Consider the following 20,843-nt stretch of genomic DNA (forward strand, 5'->3'; position numbering starts at 1 on the left):
ATCAAATAAAAGATGGAGCGCTTCACGGATTTGCGTGTCATCCTTTCGCAGGGGCCATGCTAATCTTCTCTGTATCGATCCAATTTTAGTATATGTGCCGCCGTGGCGAGCACAGAACAGCTAGCTCGCTCGAGGTATCTTTACCCTCGGGTCCCCGCGAGCTCTCACAGAGCTGGTAAGGGCCCAGTGAGCCATCTCATCCCATCGCATACCGTGCCGCACGGACCGCGTCGGTGATGAGGCCGGACGCGCATCCCTCCATTGATGCAACCGCTCACCGAGTTTGGGGGACAGGGGAACGTAGCGCGTCTTTTTTTAGACGTGCCCGATTCCACCGTGATGTACAGGAGCATCCTCTGGACATGAGGAAGCAGGTGTACACGCTTGCCGGTGGTACCTGGCGTACTGGCGCTGAAGGGGGCGTGGCCTCTACATTTTTTTAAGAAAGAAGAGTGGGCAGTAAAGAAGGGCTGGACAGCAAAGGCTCAGGGTGAAGGGAGTCTTACCGGACGCACTTTGGATCTCCACAAGATGGTGTATGGTCAGGGATTCTCTTCTTACTTCCTACACATGAGCGTGGAAGTTCTCCGGCTAATTATAATGTTGTTAAATGAGCAGGTGACACGCTTCTCCTCTCCCTGCTCTCAAGCTCCGAGTCTGACGATGGCCACGTACTTCTCATGAGTTCATCACATAGTGTAACGGAGCGGGGCTGCAACTGTACATCTCTAAGAAAGAGGAGATGGTGAGAGATTTTACGTCAAAACGCCTCCCACGCTGAGACTCCTATGATTATTCACCGCACGAGGGCTGATAGAGTAGAGCGGCACGGATTTCGCAATCAAATAAAAGATGGAGCGCTTCACGGATTTGCGTGTCATCCTTTCGCAGGGGCCATGCTAATCTTCTCTGTATCGATCCAATTTTAGTATATGTGCCGCCGTGGCAAGCACAGAACAGCTGGCTCGCTCGAGGTATCTTTACCCCTCGGGTCCCCGCGAGCTCTCACAGAGCTGGTCAGGGCCCAGTGAGCCATCTCATCCCATCGCATACCGTGCCGCACGGACCGCGTCGGTGCTGAGGCCGGACGCACATCCCTCCATTGATGCAACTGCTCACCGAGTTTGGGGGACAGTGGAACGTAGCGCGTCAATTTCTAGACGTGCCCGATTCCACCGTGATGTACAGGAGCATCCTCTGGAAATAAGGAAGCAGGTGTACACGCTTGCCGGTGGTACCTGGCGTACTGGCGCTGAAGGGGTCGTTGCCTCTTACCGGACGCACTTTGGATCTCCACAAGATGGTGTATGGTCAGGGATTCTCTTCTTACTTCCTACACATGAGCGTGGAAGTTCTCCGGCTAATTATAATGTTGTTAAATGAGCAGGTGACACGGTTCTCTTCTCCCTGCTCTCAAGCTCCGAGTCTGACGATGGCCACGTACATCTCATGAGTTCATCACATGGTGTGACGGAGCGGGGCTGCAACTGAACATCTCTAAGACAGAGGAGATGGTGAGTGATTTTACGTCAAAACGCCTCCCACGCTGAGACTCCTATGATTATTCACCGCACGAGGGCTGATAGAGTAGAGGGGCACGGATATCGCAATCAAATAAAAGATGGAGCGCTTCACGGATTTGCGTGTCATCCTTTCGCAGGGGCCATGCTAATCTTCTCTGTATCGATCCAATTGTAGTATATGTGCCGCCATGGCGAGCACAGAACAGCTGGCTCGCTCGAGGTATCTTTAGCCCTCGGGTCCCCGCGAGCTCTCACAGAGCTGGTCAGGGCCCAGTGAGCCATCTCATCCCATCGCATAACGTGCCGCACGGACCGCGTCGGTGCTGAGGCCGGACGCACATCCCTCCATTGATGCAACTGCTCACCGAGTTTGGGGGACAATGGAACGTAGCGCGTCAATTTCTAGACGTGCCCGATTCCACCGTGATGTACAGGAGCATCCTCTGGAAATAAGGAAGCAGGTGTACACGCTTGCCGGTGGTACCTGGCGTACTGGCGCTGAAGGGGGCGTGGCCTCTTACCGGACGCACTTTGGATCTCCACAAGATGGTGTATGGTCAGGGATTCTCTTCTTACTTCCTACACATGAGCGTGGAAGTTCTCCGGCTAATTATAATGTTGTTAAATGAGCAGGTGACACGGTTCTCCTCTCCCTGCTCTCAAGCTCCGAGTCTGACGATGGCCACGTACAGCTCATGAGTTCATCACATGGTGTGACGGAGCGGGGCTGCAACTGAACATCTCTAAGACAGAGGAGATGGTGAGTGATTTTACGTCAAAACGCCTCCCACGCTGAGACTCCTATGATTATTCACCGCACGAGGGCTGATAGAGTAGAGCGGCACGGATTTCGCAATCAAATAAAAGATGGAGCGCTTCACGGATTTGCGTGTCATCCTTTCGCAGGGGCCATGCTAATCTTCTCTGTATCGATCCAATTTTAGTATATGTGCCGCCGTGGCGAGCACAGAACAGCTAGCTCGCTCGAGGTATCTTTACCCTCGGGTCCCCGCGAGCTCTCACAGAGCTGGTAAGGGCCCAGTGAGCCATCTCATCCCATCGCATACCGTGCCGCACGGACCGCGTCGGTGATGAGGCCGGACGCGCATCCCTCCATTGATGCAACCGCTCACCGAGTTTGGGGGACAGGGGAACGTAGCGCGTCTTTTTTTAGACGTGCCCGATTCCACCGTGATGTACAGGAGCATCCTCTGGACATGAGGAAGCAGGTGTACACGCTTGCCGGTGGTACCTGGCGTACTGGCGCTGAAGGGGGCGTGGCCTCTACATTTTTTTAAGAAAGAAGAGTGGGCAGTAAAGAAGGGCTGGACAGCAAAGGCTCAGGGTGAAGGGAGTCTTACCGGACGCACTTTGGATCTCCACAAGATGGTGTATGGTCAGGGATTCTCTTCTTACTTCCTACACATGAGCGTGGAAGTTCTCCGGCTAATTATAATGTTGTTAAATGAGCAGGTGACACGGTTCTCCTCTCCCTGCTCTCAAGCTCCGAGTCTGACGATGGCCACGTACATCTAGTTCATCACATGGTGTGACGGAGCGGGGCTGCAACTGAACATCTCTAAGACAGAGGAGATGGTGAGTGATTTTACGTCAAAACGCCTCCCACGCTGAGACTCCTATGATTATTCACCGCACGAGGGCTGATAGAGTAGAGCGGCACGGATTTCGCAATCAAATAAAAGATGGAGCGCTTCACGGATTTGCGTGTCATCCTTTCGCAGGGGCCATGCTAATCTTCTCTGTATCGATCCAATTTTAGTATATGTGCCGCCGTGGCGAGCACAGAACAGCTAGCTCGCTCGAGGTATCTTTACCCTCGGGTCCCCGCGAGCTCTCACAGAGCTGGTAAGGGCCCAGTGAGCCATCTCATCCCATTGCATACCGTGCCGCACGGACCGCGTCGGTGATGAGGCCGGACGCGCATCCCTCCATTGATGCAACCGCTCACCGAGTTTGGGGGACAGGGGAATGTAGCGCGTCTTTTTTTAGACGTGCCCGATTCCACCGTGATGTACAGGAGCATCCTCTGGACATGAGGAAGCAGGTGTACACGCTTGCCGGTGGTACCTGGCGTACTGGCGCTGAAGGGGGCGTGGCCTCTACATTTTTTTAAGAAAGAAGAGTGGGCAGTAAAGAAGGGCTGGACAGCAAAGGCTCAGGGTGAAGGGAGTCTTACCGGACGCACTTTGGATCTCCACAAGATGGTGTATGGTCAGGGATTCTCTTCTTACTTCCTACACATGAGCGTGGAAGTTCTCCGGCTAATTATAATGTTGTTAAAAGAGCAGGTGACACGGTTCTCCTCTCCCTGCTCTCAAGCTCCGAGTCTGACGATGGCCACGTACTTCTCATGAGTTCATCACATGGTGTAACGGAGCGGGGCTGCAACTGTACATCTCTAAGAAAGAGGAGATGATGAGAGATTTTACGTCAAAACGCCTCCCACGCTGAGACTCCTATGATTATTCACCGCACGAGGGCTGATAGAGTAGACGGGGCACGGATATCGCAATCAAATAAAAGATGGAGCGCTTCACGGATTTGCGTGTCATCCTTTCGCAGGGGCCATGCTAATCTTCTCTGTATCGATCCAATTTTAGTATATGTGCCGCCGTGGCAAGCACAGAACGGCTGGCTCGCTCGAGGTATCTTTACCCCTCGGGTCCCCGCGAGCTCTCACAGAGCTGGTCAGGGCCCAGTGAGCCATCTCATCCCATCGCATACCGTGCCGCACGGACCGCGTCGGTGCTGAGGCCGGACGCACATCCCTCCATTGATGCAACTGCTCACCGAGTTTGGGGGACAGTGGAACGTAGCGCGTCAATTTCTAGACGTGCCCGATTCCACCGTGATGTACAGGAGCATCCTCTGGAAATAAGGAAGCAGGTGTACACGCTTGCCGGTGGTACCTGGCGTACTGGCGCTGAAGGGGGCGTGGCCTCTTACCGGACGCACTTTGGATCTCCACAAGATGGTGTATGGTCAGGGATTCTCTTCTTACTTCCTACACATGAGCGTGGAAGTTCTCCGGCTAATTATAATGTTGTTAAATGAGCAGGTGACACGGTTCTCCTCTCCCTGCTCTCAAGCTCCGAGTCTGACGATGGCCACGTACATCTCATGAGTTCATCACATGGTGTGACGGAGCGGGGCTGCAACTGAACATCTCTAAGACAGAGGAGATGGTGAGTGATTTTACGTCAAAACGCCTCCCACGCTGAGACTCCTATGATTATTCACCGCACGAGGGCTGATAGAGTAGAGCGGCACGGATTTCGCAATCAAATAAAAGATGGAGCGCTTCACGGATTTGCGTGTCATCCTTTCGCAGGGGCCATGCTAATCTTCTCTGTATCGATCCAATTTTAGTATATGTGCCGCCGTGGCGAGCACAGAACAGCTAGCTTGCTCGAGGTATCTTTACCCTCGGGTCCCCGCGAGCTCTCACAGAGCTGGTAAGGGCCCAGTGAGCCATCTCATCCCATCGCATACCGTGCCGCACGGACCGCGTCGGTGATGAGGCCGGACGCGCATCCCTCCATTGATGCAACCGCTCACCGAGTTTGGGGGACAGGGGAACGTAGCGCGTCTTTTTTTAGACGTGCCCGATTCCACCGTGATGTACAGGAGCATCCTCTGGACATGAGGAAGCAGGTGTACACGCTTGCCGGTGGTACCTGGCGTACTGGCGCTGAAGGGGGCGTGGCCTCTACATTTTTTTAAGAAAGAAGAGTGGGCAGTAAAGAAGGGCTGGACAGCAAAGGCTCAGGGTGAAGGGAGTCTTACCGGACGCACTTTGGATCTCCACAAGATGGTGTATGGTCAGGGATTCTCTTCTTACTTCCTACACATGAGCGTGGAAGTTCTCCGGCTAATTATAATGTTGTTAAATGAGCAGGTGACACGCTTCTCCTCTCCCTGCTCTCAAGCTCCGAGTCTGACGATGGCCACGTACTTCTCATGAGTTCATCACATAGTGTAACGGAGCGGGGCTGCAACTGTACATCTCTAAGAAAGAGGAGATGGTGAGAGATTTTACGTCAAAACGCCTCCCACGCTGAGACTCCTATGATTATTCACCGCACGAGGGCTGATAGAGTAGAGCGGCACGGATTTCGCAATCAAATAAAAGATGGAGCGCTTCACGGATTTGCGTGTCATCCTTTCGCAGGGGCCATGCTAATCTTCTCTGTATCGATCCAATTTTAGTATATGTGCCGCCGTGGCGAGCACAGAACAGCTGGCTCGCTCGAGGTATCTTTACCCCTCGGGTCCCCGCGAGCTCTCACAGAGCTGGTCAGGGCCCAGTGAGCCATCTCATCCCATCGCATACCGTGCCGCACGAACCGCGTCGGTGCTGAGGCCGGACGCACATCCCTCCATTGATGCAACTGCTCACCGAGTTTGGGGGACAGTGGAACGTAGCGCGTCAATTTCTAGACGTGCCCGATTCCACCGTGATGTACAGGAGCATCCTCTGGAAATAAGGAAGCAGGTGTACACGCTTGCCGGTGGTACCTGGCGTACTGGCGCTGAAGGGGGCGTTGCCTCTTACCGGACGCACTTTGGATCTCCACAAGATGGTGTATGGTCAGGGATTCTCTTCTTACTTCCTACACATGAGCGTGGAAGTTCTCCGGCTAATTATAATGTTGTTAAATGAGCAGGTGACACGGTTCTCTTCTCCCTGCTCTCAAGCTCCGAGTCTGACGATGGCCACGTACATCTCATGAGTTCATCACATGGTGTGACGGAGCGGGGCTGCAACTGAACATCTCTAAGACAGAGGAGATGGTGAGTGATTTTACGTCAAAACGCCTCCCACGCTGAGACTCCTATGATTATTCACCGCACGAGGGCTGATAGAGTAGAGGGGCACGGATATCGCAATCAAATAAAAGATGGAGCGCTTCACGGATTTGCGTGTCATCCTTTCGCAGGGGCCATGCTAATCTTCTCTGTATCGATCCAATTGTAGTATATGTGCCGCCGTGGCGAGCACAGAACAGCTGGCTCGCTCGAGGTATCTTTAGCCCTCGGGTCCCCGCGAGCTCTCACAGAGCTGGTCAGGGCCCAGTGAGCCATCTCATCCCATCGCATAACGTGCCGCACGGACCGCGTCGGTGCTGAGGCCGGACGCACATCCCTCCATTGATGCAACTGCTCACCGAGTTTGGGGGACAGTGGAACGTAGCGCGTCAATTTCTAGACGTGCCCGATTCCACCGTGATGTACAGGAGCATCCTCTGGAAATAAGGAAGCAGGTGTACACGCTTGCCGGTGGTACCTGGCGTACTGGCGCTGAAGGGGGCGTGGCCTCTTACCGGACGCACTTTGGATCTCCACAAGATGGTGTATGGTCAGGGATTCTCTTCTTACTTCCTACACATGAGCGTGGAAGTTCTCCGGCTAATTATAATGTTGTTAAATGAGCAGGTGACACGGTTCTCCTCTCCCTGCTCTCAAGCTCCGAGTCTGACGATGGTCACGTACATCTCATGAGTTCATCACATGGTGTGACGGAGCGGGGCTGCAACTGAACATCTCTAAGACAGAGGAGATGGTGAGTGATTTTACGTCAAAACGCCTCCCACGCTGAGACTCCTATGATTATTCACCGCACGAGGGCTGATAGAGTAGAGCGGCACGGATTTCGCAATCAAATAAAAGATGGAGCGCTTCACGGATTTGCGTGTCATCCTTTCGCAGGGGCCATGCTAATCTTCTCTGTATCGATCCAATTTTAGTATATGTGCCGCCGTGGCGAGCACAGAACAGCTAGCTCGCTCGAGGTATCTTTACCCTCGGGTCCCCGCGAGCTCTCACAGAGCTGGTAAGGGCCCAGTGAGCCATCTCATCCCATCGCATACCGTGCCGCACGGACCGCGTCGGTGATGAGGCCGGACGCGCATCCCTCCATTGATGCAACCGCTCACCGAGTTTGGGGGACAGGGGAACGTAGCGCGTCTTTTTTTAGACGTGCCCGATTCCACCGTGATGTACAGGAGCATCCTCTGGACATGAGGAAGCAGGTGTACACGCTTGCCGGTGGTACCTGGCGTACTGGCGCTGAAGGGGGCGTGGCCTCTACATTTTTTTAAGAAAGAAGAGTGGGCAGTAAAGAAGGGCTGGACAGCAAAGGCTCAGGGTGAAGGGAGTCTTACCGGACGCACTTTGGATCTCCACAAGATGGTGTATGGTCAGGGATTCTCTTCTTACTTCCTACACATGAGCGTGGAAGTTCTCCGGCTAATTATAATGTTGTTAAATGAGCAGGTGACACGGTTCTCCTCTCCCTGCTCTCAAGCTCCGAGTCTGACGATGGCCACGTACTTCTCATGAGTTCATCACATAGTGTAACGGAGCGGGGCTGCAACTGAACATCTCTAAGAAAGAGGAGATGGTGAGTGATTTTACGTCAAAACGCCTCCCACGCTGAGATTCCTATGATTATTCACCGCACGAGGGCTGATAGAGTAGAGGGGCACGGATATCTACATTTTTTTAAGAAAGAAGAGTGGGCAGTAAAGATGGGCTGGACAGCAAAGGCTCAGGGTGAAGGGAGTCTTACCGGACGCACTTTGGATCTCCACAAGATGGTGTATGGTCAGGGATTCTCTTCTTACTTCCTACACATGAGCGTGGAAGTTCTCCGGCTAATTATAATGTTGTTAAATGAGCAGGTGACACGGTTCTCCTCTCCCTGCTCTCAAGCTCCGAGTCTGACGATGGCCACGTACATCTCATGAGTTCATCACATGGTGTGACGGAGCGGGGCTGCAACTGAACATCTCTAAGACAGAGGAGATGGTGAGTGATTTTACGTCAAAACGCCTCCCACGCTGAGACTCCTATGATTATTCACCGCACGAGGGCTGATAGAGTAGAGCGGCACGGATTTCGCAATCAAATAAAAGATGGAGCGCTTCACGGATTTGCGTGTCATCCTTTCGCAGGGGCCATGCTAATCTTCTCTGTATCGATCCAATTTTAGTATATGTGCCGCCGTGGCGAGCACAGAACAGCTAGCTCGCTCGAGGTATCTTTACCCTCGGGTCCCCGCGAGCTCTCACAGAGCTGGTAAGGGCCCAGTGAGCCATCTCATCCCATCGCATACCGTGCCGCACGGACCGCGTCGGTGATGAGGCCGGACGCGCATCCCTCCATTGATGCAACCGCTCACCGAGTTTGGGGGACAGGGGAACGTAGCGCGTCTTTTTTTAGACGTGCCCGATTCCACCGTGATGTACAGGAGCATCCTCTGGACATGAGGAAGCAGGTGTACACGCTTGCCGGTGGTACCTGGCGTACTGGCGCTGAAGGGGGCGTGGCCTCTTACCGGACGCACTTTGGATCTCCACAAGATGGTGTATGGTCAGGGATTCTCTTCTTACTTCCTACACATGAGCGTGGAAGTTCTCCGGCTAATTATAATGTTGTTAAATGAGCAGGTGACACGGTTCTCCTCTCCCTGCTCTCAAGCTCCGAGTCTGACGATGGCCACGTACATCTCATGAGTTCATCACATGGTGTGACGGAGCGGGGCTGCAACTGAACATCTCTAAGACAGAGGAGATGGTGAGTGATTTTACGTCAAAACGCCTCCCACGCTGAGACTCCTATGATTATTCACCGCACGAGGGCTGATAGAGTAGAGCGGCACGGATTTCGCAATCAAATAAAAGATGGAGCGCTTCACGGATTTGCGTGTCATCCTTTCGCAGGGGCCATGCTAATCTTCTCTGTATCGATCCAATTTTAGTATATGTGCCGCCATGGCGAGCACAGAACAGCTAGCTCGCTCGAGGTATGTTTACCCTCGGGTCCCCGCGAGCTCTCACAGAGCTGGTAAGGGCCCAGTGAGCCATCTCATCCCATCGCATACCGTGCCGCACGGACCGCGTCGGTGATGAGGCCGGACGCGCATCCCTCCATTGATGCAACCGCTCACCGAGTTTGGGGGACAGGGGAACGTAGCGCGTCTTTTTTTAGACGTGCCCGATTCCACCGTGATGTACAGGAGCATCCTCTGGACATGAGGAAGCAGGTGTACACGCTTGCCGGTGGTACCTGGCGTACTGGCGCTGAAGGGGGCGTGGCCTCTACATTTTTTTAAGAAAGAAGAGTGGGCAGTAAAGAAGGGCTGGACAGCAAAGGCTCAGGGTGAAGGGAGTCTTACCGGACGCACTTTGGATCTCCACAAGATGGTGTATGGTCAGGGATTCTCTTCTTACTTCCTACACATGAGCGTGGAAGTTCTCCGGCTAATTATAATGTTGTTAAATGAGCAGGTGACACGGTTCTCCTCTCCCTGCTCTCAAGCTCCGAGTCTGACGATGGCCACGTACAGCTCATGAGTTCATCACATGGTGTGACGGAGCGGGGCTGCAACTGAACATCTCTAAGACAGAGGAGATGGTGAGTGATTTTACGTCAAAACGCCTCCCACGCTGAGACTCCTATGATTATTCACCGCACGAGGGCTGATAGAGTAGAGCGGCACGGATTTCGCAATCAAATAAAAGATGGAGCGCTTCACGGATTTGCGTGTCATCCTTTCGCAGGGGCCATGCTAATCTTCTCTGTATCGATCCAATTTTAGTATATGTGCCGCCGTGGCGAGCACAGAACAGCTAGCTCGCTCGAGGTATCTTTACCCTCGGGTCCCCGCGAGCTCTCACAGAGCTGGTAAGGGCCCAGTGAGCCATCTCATCCCATCGCATACCGTGCCGCACGGACCGCGTCGGTGATGAGGCCGGACGCGCATCCCTCCATTGATGCAACCGCTCACCGAGTTTGGGGGACAGGGGAACGTAGCGCGTCTTTTTTTAGACGTGCCCGATTCCACCGTGATGTACAGGAGCATCCTCTGGACATGAGGAAGCAGGTGTACACGCTTGCCGGTGGTACCTGGCGTACTGGCGCTGAAGGGGGCGTGGCCTCTACATTTTTTTAAGAAAGAAGAGTGGGCAGTAAAGAAGGGCTGGACAGCAAAGGCTCAGGGTGAAGGGAGTCTTACCGGACGCACTTTGGATCTCCACAAGATGGTGTATGGTCAGGGATTCTCTTCTTACTTCCTACACATGAGCGTGGAAGTTCTCCGGCTAATTATAATGTTGTTAAATGAGCAGGTGACACGGTTCTCCTCTCCCTGCTCTCAAGCTCCGAGTCTGACGATGGCCACGTACTTCTCATGAGTTCATCACATGGTGTAACGGAGCGGGGCTGCAACTGTACATCTCTAAGAAAGAGGAGATGATGAGAGATTTTACGTCAAAACGCCTCCCACGCTGAGACTCCTATGATTATTCACCGCACGAGGGCTGATAGAGTAGACGGGGCACGGATATCGCAATCAAATAAAAGATGGAGCGCTTCACGGATTTGCGTGTCATCCTTTCGCAGGGGCCATGCTAATCTTCTCTGTATCGATCCAATTTTAGTATATGTGCCGCCGTGGCGAGCACAGAACGGCTGGCTCACTCGAGGTATCTTTACCCCTCGGGTCCCCGCGAGCTCTCACAGAGCTGGTCAGGGCCCAGTGAGCCATCTCATCCCATCGCATACCGTGCCGCACGGACCGCGTCGGTGCTGAGGCCGGACGCACATCCCTCCATTGATGCAACTGCTCACCGAGTTTGGGGGACAGTGGAACGTAGCGCGTCAATTTCTAGACGTGCCCGATTCCACCGTGATGTACAGGAGCATCCTCTGGAAATAAGGAAGCAGGTGTACACGCTTGCCGGTGGTACCTGGCGTACTGGCGCTGAAGGGGGCGTGGCCTCTTACCGGACGCACTTTGGATCTCCACAAGATGGTGTATGGTCAGGGATTCTCTTCTTACTTCCTACACATGAGCGTGGAAGTTCTCCGGCTAATTATAATGTTGTTAAATGAGCAGGTGACACGGTTCTCCTCTCCCTGCTCTCAAGCTCCGAGTCTGACGATGGCCACGTACATCTCATGAGTTCATCACATGGTGTGACGGAGCGGGGCTGCAACTGAACATCTCTAAGACAGAGGAGATGGTGAGTGATTTTACGTCAAAACGCCTCCCACGCTGAGACTCCTATGATTATTCACCGCACGAGGGCTGATAGAGTAGAGCGGCACGGATTTCGCAATCAAATAAAAGATGGAGCGCTTCACGGATTTGCGTGTCATCCTTTCGCAGGGGCCATGCTAATCTTCTCTGTATCGATCCAATTTTAGTATATGTGCCGCCGTGGCGAGCACAGAACAGCTAGCTCGCTCGAGGTATCTTTACCCTCGGGTCCCCGCGAGCTCTCACAGAGCTGGTAAGGGCCCAGTGAGCCATCTCATCCCATCGCATACCGTGCCGCACGGACCGCGTCGGTGATGAGGCCGGACGCGCATCCCTCCATTGATGCAACCGCTCACCGAGTTTGGGGGACAGGGGAACGCAGCGCGTCTTTTTTTAGACGTGCCCGATTCCACCGTGATGTACAGGAGCATCCTCTGGACATGAGGAAGCAGGTGTACACGCTTGCCGGTGGTACCTGGCGTACTGGCGCTGAAGGGGGCGTGGCCTCTACATTTTTTTAAGAAAGAAGAGTGGGCAGTAAAGAAGGGCTGGACAGCAAAGGCTCAGGGTGAAGGGAGTCTTACCGGACGCACTTTGGATCTCCACAAGATGGTGTATGGTCAGGAATTCTCTTCTTACTTCCTACACATGAGCGTGGAAGTTCTCCGGCTAATTATAATGTTGTTAAATGAGCAGGTGACACGGTTCTCCTCTCCCTGCTCTCAAGCTCCGAGTCTGACGATGGCCTCGTACTTCTCATGAGTTCATCACATAGTGTAACGGAGCGGGGCTGCAACTGAACATCTCTAAGAAAGAGGAGATGGTGAGTGATTTTACGTCAAAACGCCTCCCACGCTAAGATTCCTATGATTATTCACCGCACGAGGGCTGATAGAGTAGAGGGGCACGGATATCTACATTTTTTTAAGAAAGAAGAGTGGGCAGTAAAGATGGGCTGGACAGCAAAGGCTCAGGGTGAAGGGAGTCTTACCGGACGCACTTTGGATCTCCACAAGATGGTGTATGGTCAGGGATTCTCTTCTTACTTCCTACACATGAGCGTGGAAGTTCTCCGGCTAATTATAATGTTGTTAAATGAGCAGGTGACACGGTTCTCCTCTCCCTGCTCTCAAGCTCCGAGTCTGACGATGGCCACGTACATCTCATGAGTTCATCACATGGTGTGACGGAGCGGGGCTGCAACTGAACATCTCTAAGACAGAGGAGATGGTGAGTGATTTTACGTCAAAACGCCTCCCACGCTGAGACTCCTATGATTATTCACCGCACGAGGGCTGATAGAGTAGAGCGGCACGGATTTCGCAATCAAATAAAAGATGGAGCGCTTCACGGATTTGCGTGTCATCCTTTCGCAGGGGCCATGCTAATCTTCTCTGTATCGATCCAATTTTAGTATATGTGCCGCCGTGGTGAGCACAGACCAGCTAGCTCGCTCGAGGTATCTTTACCCTCGGGTCCCCGCGAGCTCTCACAGAGCTGGTAAGGGCCCAGTGAGCCATCTCATCCCATCGCATACCGTGCCGCACGGACCGCGTCGGTGATGAGGCCGGACGCGCATCCCTCCATTGATGCAACCGCTCACCGAGTTTGGGGGACAGGGGAACGTAGCGCGTCTTTTTTTAGACGTGCCCGATTCCACCGTGATGTACAGGAGCATCCTCTGGACATGAGGAAGCAGGTGTACACGCTTGCCGGTGGTACCTGGCGTACTGGCGCTGAAGGGGGCGTGGCCTCTACATTTTTTTAAGAAAGAAGAGTGGGCAGTAAAGAAGGGCTGGACAGCAAAGGCTCAGGGTGAAGGGAGTCTTATCGGACGCACTTTGGATCTCCACAAGATGGTGTATGGTCAGGGATTCTCTTCTTACTTCCTACACATGAGCGTGGAAGTTCTCCGGCTAATTATAATGTTGTTAAATGAGCAGGTGACACGGTTCTCCTCTCCCTGCTCTCAAGCTCCGAGTCTGACGATGGCCACGTACATCTCATGAGTTCATCACATGGTGTGACGGAGCGGGGCTGCAACTGAACATCTCTAAGACAGAGGAGATGGTGAGTGATTTTACGTCAAAACGCCTCCCACGCTGAGACTCCTATGATTATTCACCGCACGAGGGCTGATAGAGTAGAGGGGCACGGATATCGCAATCAAATAAAAGATGGAGCGCTTCACGGATTTGCGTGTCATCCTTTCGCAGGGGCCCTGCTAATCTTCTCTGTATCGATCCAATTTTAGTATATGTGCCGCCGTGGCGAGCACAGAACAGCTGGCTCGCTCGAGGTATCTTTAGCCCTCGGGTCCCCGCGAGCTCTCACAGAGCTGGTCAGGGCCCAGTGAGCCATCTCATCCCATCGCATAACGTGCCGCACGGACCGCGTCGGTGCTGAGGCCGGACGCACATCCCTCCATTGATGCAACTGCTCACCGAGTTTGGGGGACAGTGGAACGTAGCGCGTCAATTTCTAGACGTGCCCGATTCCACCGTGATGTACAGGAGCATCCTCTGGAAATAAGGAAGCAGGTGTACACGCTTGCCGGTGGTACCTGGCGTACTGGCGCTGAAGGGGGCGTGGCCTCTTACCGGACGCACTTTGGATCTCCACAAGATGGTGTATGGTCAGGGATTCTCTTCTTACTTCCTACACATGAGCGTGGAAGTTCTCCGGCTAATTATAATGTTGTTAAATGAGCAGGTGACACGGTTCTCCTCTCCCTGCTCTCAAGCTCCGAGTCTGACGATGGTCACGTACATCTCATGAGTTCATCACATGGTGTGACGGAGCGGGGCTGCAACTGAACATCTCTAAGACAGAGGAGATGGTGAGTGATTTTACGTCAAAACGCCTCCCACGCTGAGACTCCTATGATTATTCACCGCACGAGGGCTGATAGAGTAGACGGGGCACGGATATCGCAATCAAATAAAAGATGGAGCGCTTCACGGATTTGCGTGTCATCCTTTCGCAGGGGCCATGCTAATCTTCTCTGTATCGATCCAATTTTAGTATATGTGCCGCCGTGGAGAGCACAGAACAGCTAGCTCGCTCGAGGTATGTTTACCCTCGGGTCCCCGCGAGCTCTCACAGAGCTGGTAAGGGCCCAGTGAGCCATCTCATCCCATCGCATACCGTGCCGCACGGACCGCGTCGGTGATGAGGCCGGACGCGCATCCCTCCATTGATGCAACCGCTCACCGAGTTTGGGGGACAGGGGAACGTAGCGCGTCTTTTTTTAGACGTGCCCGATTCCACCGTGATGTACAGGAGCATCCTCTGGACATGAGGAAGCAGGTGTACACGCTTGCCGGTGGTACCTGGCGTACTGGCGCTGAAGGGGGCGTGGCCTCTACATTTTTTTAAGAAAGAAGAGTGGGCAGTAAAGAAGGGCTGGACAGCAAAGGCTCAGGGTGAAGGGAGTCTTACCGGACGCACTTTGGATCTCCACAAGATGGTGTATGGTCAGGGATTCTCTTCTTACTTCCTACACATGAGCGTGGAAGTTCTCCGGCTAATTATAATGTTGTTAAATGAGCAGGTGACACGGTTCTCCTCTCCCTGCTCTCAAGCTCCGAGTCTGACGATGGCCACGTACTTCTCATGAGTTCATCACATAGTGTAACGGAGCGGGGCTGCAACTGAACATCTCTAAGAAAGAGGAGATGGTGAGTGATTTTACGTCAAAACGCCTCCCACGCTAAGATTCCTATGATTATTCACCGCACGAGGGCTGATAGAGTAGAGGGGCACGGATATCTACATTTTTTTAAGAAAGAAGAGTGGGCAGTAAAGATGGGCTGGACAGCAAAGGCTCAGGGTGAAGGGAGTCTTACCGGACGCACTTTGGATCTCCACAAGATGGTGTATGGTCAGGGATTCTCTTCTTACTTCCTACACATGAGCGTGGAAGTTCTCCGGCTAATTATAATGTTGTTAAATGAGCAGGTGACACGGTTCTCCTCTCCCTGCTCTCAAGCTCCGAGTCTGACGATGGCCACGTACATCTCATGAGTTCATCACATGGTGTGACGGAGCGGGGCTGCAACTGAACATCTCTAAGACAGAGGAGATGGTGAGTGATTTTACGTCAAAACGCCTCCCACGCTGAGACTCCTATGATTATTCACCGCACGAGGGCTGATAGAGTAGAGCGGCACGGATTTCGCAATCAAATAAAAGATGGAGCGCTTCACGGATTTGCGTGTCATCCTTTCGCAGGGGCCATGCTAATCTTCTCTGTATCGATCCAATTTTAGTATATGTGCCGCCGTGGTGAGCACAGACCAGCTAGCTCGCTCGAGGTATCTTTACCCTCGGGTCCCCGCGAGCTCTCACAGAGCTGGTAAGGGCCCAGTGAGCCATCTCATCCCATCGCATACCGTGCCGCACGGACCGCGTCGGTGATGAGGCCGGACGCGCATCCCTCCATTGATGCAACCGCTCACCGAGTTTGGGGGACAGGGGAACGTAGCGCGTCTTTTTTTAGACGTGCCCGATTCCACCGTGATGTACAGGAGCATCCTCTGGACATGAGGAAGCAGGTGTACACGCTTGCCGGTGGTACCTGGCGTACTGGCGCTGAAGGGGGCGTGGCCTCTACATTTTTTTAAGAAAGAAGAGTGGGCAGTAAAGAAGGGCTGGACAGCAAAGGCTCAGGGTGAAGGGAGTCTTACCGGACGCACTTTGGATCTCCACAAGATGGTGTATGGTCAGGGATTCTCTTCTTACTTCCTACACATGAGCGTGGAAGTTCTCCGGCTAATTATAATGTTGTTAAATGAGCAGGTGACACGGTTCTCCTCTCCCTGCTCTCAAGCTCCGAGTCTGACGATGGCCACGTACTTCTCATGAGTTCATCACATAGTGTAACGGAGCGGGGCTGCAACTGAACATCTCTAAGAAAGAGGAGATGGTGAGTGATTTTACGTCAAAACGCCTCCCACGCTGAGATTCCTATGATTATTCACCGCACGAGGGCTGATAGAGTAGAGGGGCACGGATATCTACATTTTTTTAAGAAAGAAGAGTGGGCAGTAAAGATGGGCTGGACAGCAAAGGCTCAGGGTGAAGGGAGTCTTACCGGACGCACTTTGGATCTCCACAAGATGGTGTATGGTCAGGGATTCTCTTCTTACTTCCTACACATGAGCGTGGAAGTTCTCCGGCTAATTATAATGTTGTTAAATGAGCAGGTGACACGGTTCTCCTCTCCCTGCTCTCAAGCTCCGAGTCTGACGATGGCCACGTACATCTCATGAGTTCATCACATGGTGTGACGGAGCGGGGCTGCAACTGAACATCTCTAAGACAGAGGAGATGGTGAGTGATTTTACGTCAAAACGCCTCCCACGCTGAGACTCCTATGATTATTCACCGCACGAGGGCTGATAGAGTAGAGCGGCACGGATTTCGCAATCAAATAAAAGATGGAGCGCTTCACGGATTTGCGTGTCATCCTTTCGCAGGGGCCATGCTAATCTTCTCTGTATCGATCCAATTTTAGTATATGTGCCGCCATGGCGAGCACAGAACAGCTAGCTCGCTCGAGGTATCTTTACCCTCGGGTCCCCGCGAGCTCTCACAGAGCTGGTAAGGGCCCAGTGAGCCATCTCATCCCATCGCATACCGTGCCGCACGGACCGCGTCGGTGATGAGGCCGGACGCGCATCCCTCCATTGATGCAACCGCTCACCGAGTTTGGGGGACAGGGGAACGTAGCGCGTCTTTTTTTAGACGTGCCCGATTCCACCGTGATGTACAGGAGCATCCTCTGGACATGAGGAAGCAGGTGTACACGCTTGCCGGTGGTACCTGGCGTACTGGCGCTGAAGGGGGCGTGGCCTCTACATTTTTTTAAGAAAGAAGAGTGGGCAGTAAAGAAGGGCTGGACAGCAAAGGCTCAGGGTGAAGGGAGTCTTATCGGACGCACTTTGGATCTCCACAAGATGGTGTATGGTCAGGGATTCTCTTCTTACTTCCTACACATGAGCGTGGAAGTTCTCCGGCTAATTTTAATGTTGTTAAATGAGCAGGTGACACGGTTCTCCTCTCCCTGCTCTCAAGCTCCGAGTCGGACGATGGCCACGTACATCTCATGAGTTCATCACATGGTGTGACGGAGCGGGGCTGCAACTGAACATCTCTAAGACAGAGGAGATGGTGAGTGATTTTACGTCAAAATGCCTCCCACGCTGAGACTCCTATGATTATTTACCGCACGAGGGCTGATAGAGTAGAGGGGCACGGATATCGCAATCAAATAAAAGATGGAGCACTTCACGGATTTGCGTGTCATCCTTTCGCAGGGGCCATGCTAATCTTCTCTGTATCGATCCAATTTTAGTATATGTGCCGCCGTGGCGAGCACAGAACAGCTGGCTCGCTCGAGGTATCTTTAGCCCTCGGGTCCCCGCGAGCTCTCACAGAGCTGGTCAGGGCCCAGTGAGCCATCTCATCCCATCGCATAACGTGCCGCACGGACCGCGTCGGTGCTGAGGCCGGACGCACATCCCTCCATTGATGCAACTGCTCACCGAGTTTGGGGGACAGTGGAACGTAGCGCGTCAATTTCTAGACGTGCCCGATTCCACCGTGATGTACAGGAGCATCCTCTGGAAATAAGGAAGCAGGTGTACACGCTTGCCGGTGGTACCTGGCGTACTGGCGCTGAAGGGGGCGTGGCCTCTTACCGGACGCACTTTGGATCTCCACAAGATGGTGTATGGTCAGGGATTCTCTTCTTACTTCCTACACATGAGCGTGGAAGTTCTCCGGCTAATTATAATGTTGTTAAATGAGCAGGTGACACGGTTCTCCTCTCCCTGCTCTCAAGCTCCGAGTCTGACGATGGTCACGTACATCTCATGAGTTCATCACACGGTGTGACGGAGCGGGGCTGCAACTGAACATCTCTAAGACAGAGGAGATGGTGAGTGATTTTACGTCAAAACGCCTCCCACGCTGAGACTCCTATGATTATTCACCGCACGAGGGCTGATAGAGTAGAGCGGCACGGATTTCGCAATCAAATAAAAGATGGAGCGCTTCACGGATTTGCGTGTCATCCTTTCGCAGGGGCCATGCTAATCTTCTCTGTATCGATCCAATTTTAGTATATGTGCCGCCGTGGCGAGCACAGAACAGCTAGCTCGCTCGAGGTATCTTTACCCTCGGGTCCCCGCGAGCTCTCACAGAGCTGGTAAGGGCCCAGTGAGCCATCTCATCCCATCGCATACCGTGCCGCACGGACCGCGTCGGTGATGAGGCCGGACGCGCATCCCTCCATTGATGCAACCGCTCACCGAGTTTGGGTGACAGGGGAACGTAGCGCGTCTTTTTTTAGACGTGCCCGATTCCACCGTGATGTACAGGAGCATCCTCTGGACATGAGGAAGCAGGTGTACACGCTTGCCGGTGGTACCTGGCGTACTGGCGCTGAAGGGGGCGTGGCCTCTACATTTTTTTAAGAAAGAAGAGTGGGCAGTAAAGAAGGGCTGGACAGCAAAGGCTCAGGGTGAAGGGAGTCTTACCGGACGCACTTTGGATCTCCACAAGATGGTGTATGGTCAGGGATTCTCTTCTTACTTCCTACACATGAGCGTGGAAGTTCTCCGGCTAATTATAATGTTGTTAAATGAGCAGGTGACACGGTTCTCCTCTCCCTGCTCTCAAGCTCCGAGTCTGACGATGGCCACGTACTTCTCATGAGTTCATCACATAGTGTAACGGAGCGGGGCTGCAACTGAACATCTCTAAGAAAGAGGAGATGGTGAGTGATTTTACGTCAAAACGCCTCCCACGCTGAGATTCCTATGATTATTCACCGCACGAGGGCTGATAGAGTAGAGGGGCACGGATATCTACATTTTTTTAAGAAAGAAGAGTGGGCAGTAAAGATGGGCTGGACAGCAAAGGCTCAGGGTGAAGGGAGTCTTACCGGACGCACTTTGGATCTCCACAAGATGGTGTATGGTCAGGGATTCTCTTCTTACTTCCTACACATGAGCGTGGAAGTTCTCCGGCTAATTATAATGTTGTTAAATGAGCAGGTGACACGGTTCTCCTCTCCCTGCTCTCAAGCTCCGAGTCTGACGATGGCCACGTACATCTCATGAGTTCATCACATGGTGTGACGGAGCGGGGCTGCAACTGAACATCTCTAAGACAGAGGAGATGGTGAGTGATTTTACGTCAAAACGCCTCCCACGCTGAGACTCCTATGATTATTCACCGCACGAGGGCTGATAGAGTAGAGCGGCACGGATTTCGCAATCAAATAAAAGATGGAGCGCTTCACGGATTTGCGTGTCATCCTTTCGCAGGGGCCATGCTAATCTTCTCTGTATCGATCCAATTTTAGTATATGTGCCGCCGTGGCGAGCACAGAACAGCTAGCTCGCTCGAGGTATCTTTACCCTCGGGTCCCCGCGAGCTCTCACAGAGCTGGTAAGGGCCCAGTGAGCCATCTCATCCCATCGCATACCGTGCCGCACGGACCGCGTCGGTGATGAGGCCGGACGCGCATCCCTCCATTGATGCGACCGCTCACCGAGTTTGGGGGACAGGGGAACGTAGCGCGTCTTTTTTTAGACGTGCCCGATTCCACCGTGATGTACAGGAGCATCCTCTGGACATGAGGAAGCAGGTGTACACGCTTGCCGGTGGTACCTGGCGTACTGGCGCTGAAGGGGGCGTGGCCTCTTACCGGACGCACTTTGGATCTCCACAAGATGGTGTATGGTCAGGGATTCTCTTCTTACTTCCTACACATGAGCGTGGAAGTTCTCCGGCTAATTATAATGTTGTTAAATGAGCAGGTGACACGGTTCTCCTCTCCCTGCTCTCAAGCTCCGAGTCTGACGATGGCCACGTACATCTCATGAGTTCATCACATGGTGTGACGGAGCGGGGCTGCAACTGAACATCTCTAAGACAGAGGAGATGGTGAGTGATTTTACGTCAAAACGCCTCCCACGCTGAGACTCCTATGATTATTCACCGCACGAGGGCTGATAGAGTAGAGCGGCACGGATTTCGCAATCAAATAAAAGATGGAGCGCTTCACGGATTTGCGTGTCATCCTTTCGCAGGGGCCATGCTAATCTTCTCTGTATCGATCCAATTTTAGTATATGTGCCACCGTGGCGAGCACAGAACAGCTAGCTCGCTCGAGGTATCTTTACCCTCGGGTCCCCGCGAGCTCTCACAGAGCTGGTAAGGGCCCAGTGAGCCATCTCATC

General features: G+C 53.1%; 24 non-coding genes across 24 annotated transcripts; all 24 read right to left on the reverse strand.

Annotated features, from left to right (window-relative positions):
- Positions 1 to 6: 6 nt before the first annotated feature.
- Positions 7 to 113, reverse strand: LOC132123645 (U6 spliceosomal RNA). Its single transcript, XR_009426568.1, has one exon. It is a non-coding gene; the product is annotated as a U6 spliceosomal RNA (small nuclear RNA).
- Positions 114 to 846: 733 nt separating this feature from the next.
- On the reverse strand, positions 847 to 953 carry LOC132123701 (U6 spliceosomal RNA). Its single transcript, XR_009426623.1, has one exon. It is a non-coding gene; the product is annotated as a U6 spliceosomal RNA (small nuclear RNA).
- A 662-nt stretch (positions 954 to 1,615) lies between these two features.
- On the reverse strand, positions 1,616 to 1,722 carry LOC132123713 (U6 spliceosomal RNA). The gene has a single exon (XR_009426635.1). It is a non-coding gene; the product is annotated as a U6 spliceosomal RNA (small nuclear RNA).
- Positions 1,723 to 2,384: 662 nt separating this feature from the next.
- On the reverse strand, positions 2,385 to 2,491 carry LOC132123646 (U6 spliceosomal RNA). The gene has a single exon (XR_009426569.1). It is a non-coding gene; the product is annotated as a U6 spliceosomal RNA (small nuclear RNA).
- Positions 2,492 to 3,220: 729 nt separating this feature from the next.
- LOC132123647 (U6 spliceosomal RNA) lies at positions 3,221 to 3,327 on the reverse strand. The gene has a single exon (XR_009426570.1). It is a non-coding gene; the product is annotated as a U6 spliceosomal RNA (small nuclear RNA).
- A 734-nt stretch (positions 3,328 to 4,061) lies between these two features.
- Positions 4,062 to 4,168, reverse strand: LOC132123702 (U6 spliceosomal RNA). The gene has a single exon (XR_009426624.1). It is a non-coding gene; the product is annotated as a U6 spliceosomal RNA (small nuclear RNA).
- A 662-nt stretch (positions 4,169 to 4,830) lies between these two features.
- On the reverse strand, positions 4,831 to 4,937 carry LOC132123648 (U6 spliceosomal RNA). The gene has a single exon (XR_009426571.1). It is a non-coding gene; the product is annotated as a U6 spliceosomal RNA (small nuclear RNA).
- A 733-nt stretch (positions 4,938 to 5,670) lies between these two features.
- LOC132123649 (U6 spliceosomal RNA) lies at positions 5,671 to 5,777 on the reverse strand. The gene has a single exon (XR_009426572.1). It is a non-coding gene; the product is annotated as a U6 spliceosomal RNA (small nuclear RNA).
- Positions 5,778 to 6,439: 662 nt separating this feature from the next.
- On the reverse strand, positions 6,440 to 6,546 carry LOC132123719 (U6 spliceosomal RNA). The gene has a single exon (XR_009426641.1). It is a non-coding gene; the product is annotated as a U6 spliceosomal RNA (small nuclear RNA).
- A 662-nt stretch (positions 6,547 to 7,208) lies between these two features.
- LOC132123650 (U6 spliceosomal RNA) lies at positions 7,209 to 7,315 on the reverse strand. The gene has a single exon (XR_009426573.1). It is a non-coding gene; the product is annotated as a U6 spliceosomal RNA (small nuclear RNA).
- Positions 7,316 to 8,455: 1,140 nt separating this feature from the next.
- Positions 8,456 to 8,562, reverse strand: LOC132123651 (U6 spliceosomal RNA). The gene has a single exon (XR_009426574.1). It is a non-coding gene; the product is annotated as a U6 spliceosomal RNA (small nuclear RNA).
- Positions 8,563 to 9,223: 661 nt separating this feature from the next.
- LOC132123742 (U6 spliceosomal RNA) lies at positions 9,224 to 9,330 on the reverse strand. The gene has a single exon (XR_009426662.1). It is a non-coding gene; the product is annotated as a U6 spliceosomal RNA (small nuclear RNA).
- Positions 9,331 to 10,063: 733 nt separating this feature from the next.
- On the reverse strand, positions 10,064 to 10,170 carry LOC132123652 (U6 spliceosomal RNA). Its single transcript, XR_009426575.1, has one exon. It is a non-coding gene; the product is annotated as a U6 spliceosomal RNA (small nuclear RNA).
- A 734-nt stretch (positions 10,171 to 10,904) lies between these two features.
- On the reverse strand, positions 10,905 to 11,011 carry LOC132123653 (U6 spliceosomal RNA). The gene has a single exon (XR_009426576.1). It is a non-coding gene; the product is annotated as a U6 spliceosomal RNA (small nuclear RNA).
- A 662-nt stretch (positions 11,012 to 11,673) lies between these two features.
- LOC132123654 (U6 spliceosomal RNA) lies at positions 11,674 to 11,780 on the reverse strand. Its single transcript, XR_009426577.1, has one exon. It is a non-coding gene; the product is annotated as a U6 spliceosomal RNA (small nuclear RNA).
- Positions 11,781 to 12,920: 1,140 nt separating this feature from the next.
- On the reverse strand, positions 12,921 to 13,027 carry LOC132123754 (U6 spliceosomal RNA). The gene has a single exon (XR_009426673.1). It is a non-coding gene; the product is annotated as a U6 spliceosomal RNA (small nuclear RNA).
- Positions 13,028 to 13,760: 733 nt separating this feature from the next.
- LOC132123720 (U6 spliceosomal RNA) lies at positions 13,761 to 13,867 on the reverse strand. The gene has a single exon (XR_009426642.1). It is a non-coding gene; the product is annotated as a U6 spliceosomal RNA (small nuclear RNA).
- Positions 13,868 to 14,530: 663 nt separating this feature from the next.
- LOC132123745 (U6 spliceosomal RNA) lies at positions 14,531 to 14,637 on the reverse strand. Its single transcript, XR_009426664.1, has one exon. It is a non-coding gene; the product is annotated as a U6 spliceosomal RNA (small nuclear RNA).
- Positions 14,638 to 15,777: 1,140 nt separating this feature from the next.
- Positions 15,778 to 15,884, reverse strand: LOC132123755 (U6 spliceosomal RNA). Its single transcript, XR_009426674.1, has one exon. It is a non-coding gene; the product is annotated as a U6 spliceosomal RNA (small nuclear RNA).
- Positions 15,885 to 17,024: 1,140 nt separating this feature from the next.
- LOC132123743 (U6 spliceosomal RNA) lies at positions 17,025 to 17,131 on the reverse strand. The gene has a single exon (XR_009426663.1). It is a non-coding gene; the product is annotated as a U6 spliceosomal RNA (small nuclear RNA).
- A 733-nt stretch (positions 17,132 to 17,864) lies between these two features.
- On the reverse strand, positions 17,865 to 17,971 carry LOC132123747 (U6 spliceosomal RNA). The gene has a single exon (XR_009426666.1). It is a non-coding gene; the product is annotated as a U6 spliceosomal RNA (small nuclear RNA).
- Positions 17,972 to 18,633: 662 nt separating this feature from the next.
- Positions 18,634 to 18,740, reverse strand: LOC132123655 (U6 spliceosomal RNA). Its single transcript, XR_009426578.1, has one exon. It is a non-coding gene; the product is annotated as a U6 spliceosomal RNA (small nuclear RNA).
- Positions 18,741 to 19,880: 1,140 nt separating this feature from the next.
- On the reverse strand, positions 19,881 to 19,987 carry LOC132123656 (U6 spliceosomal RNA). The gene has a single exon (XR_009426579.1). It is a non-coding gene; the product is annotated as a U6 spliceosomal RNA (small nuclear RNA).
- A 661-nt stretch (positions 19,988 to 20,648) lies between these two features.
- Positions 20,649 to 20,755, reverse strand: LOC132123756 (U6 spliceosomal RNA). Its single transcript, XR_009426675.1, has one exon. It is a non-coding gene; the product is annotated as a U6 spliceosomal RNA (small nuclear RNA).
- Between the last annotated feature and the right edge of the window lie 88 nt (positions 20,756 to 20,843).

The sequence above is a fragment of the Carassius carassius genome, chromosome 41, assembly GCF_963082965.1.
Source record: "Carassius carassius chromosome 41, fCarCar2.1, whole genome shotgun sequence".
Taxonomy (NCBI): domain Eukaryota; kingdom Metazoa; phylum Chordata; class Actinopteri; order Cypriniformes; family Cyprinidae; genus Carassius; species Carassius carassius.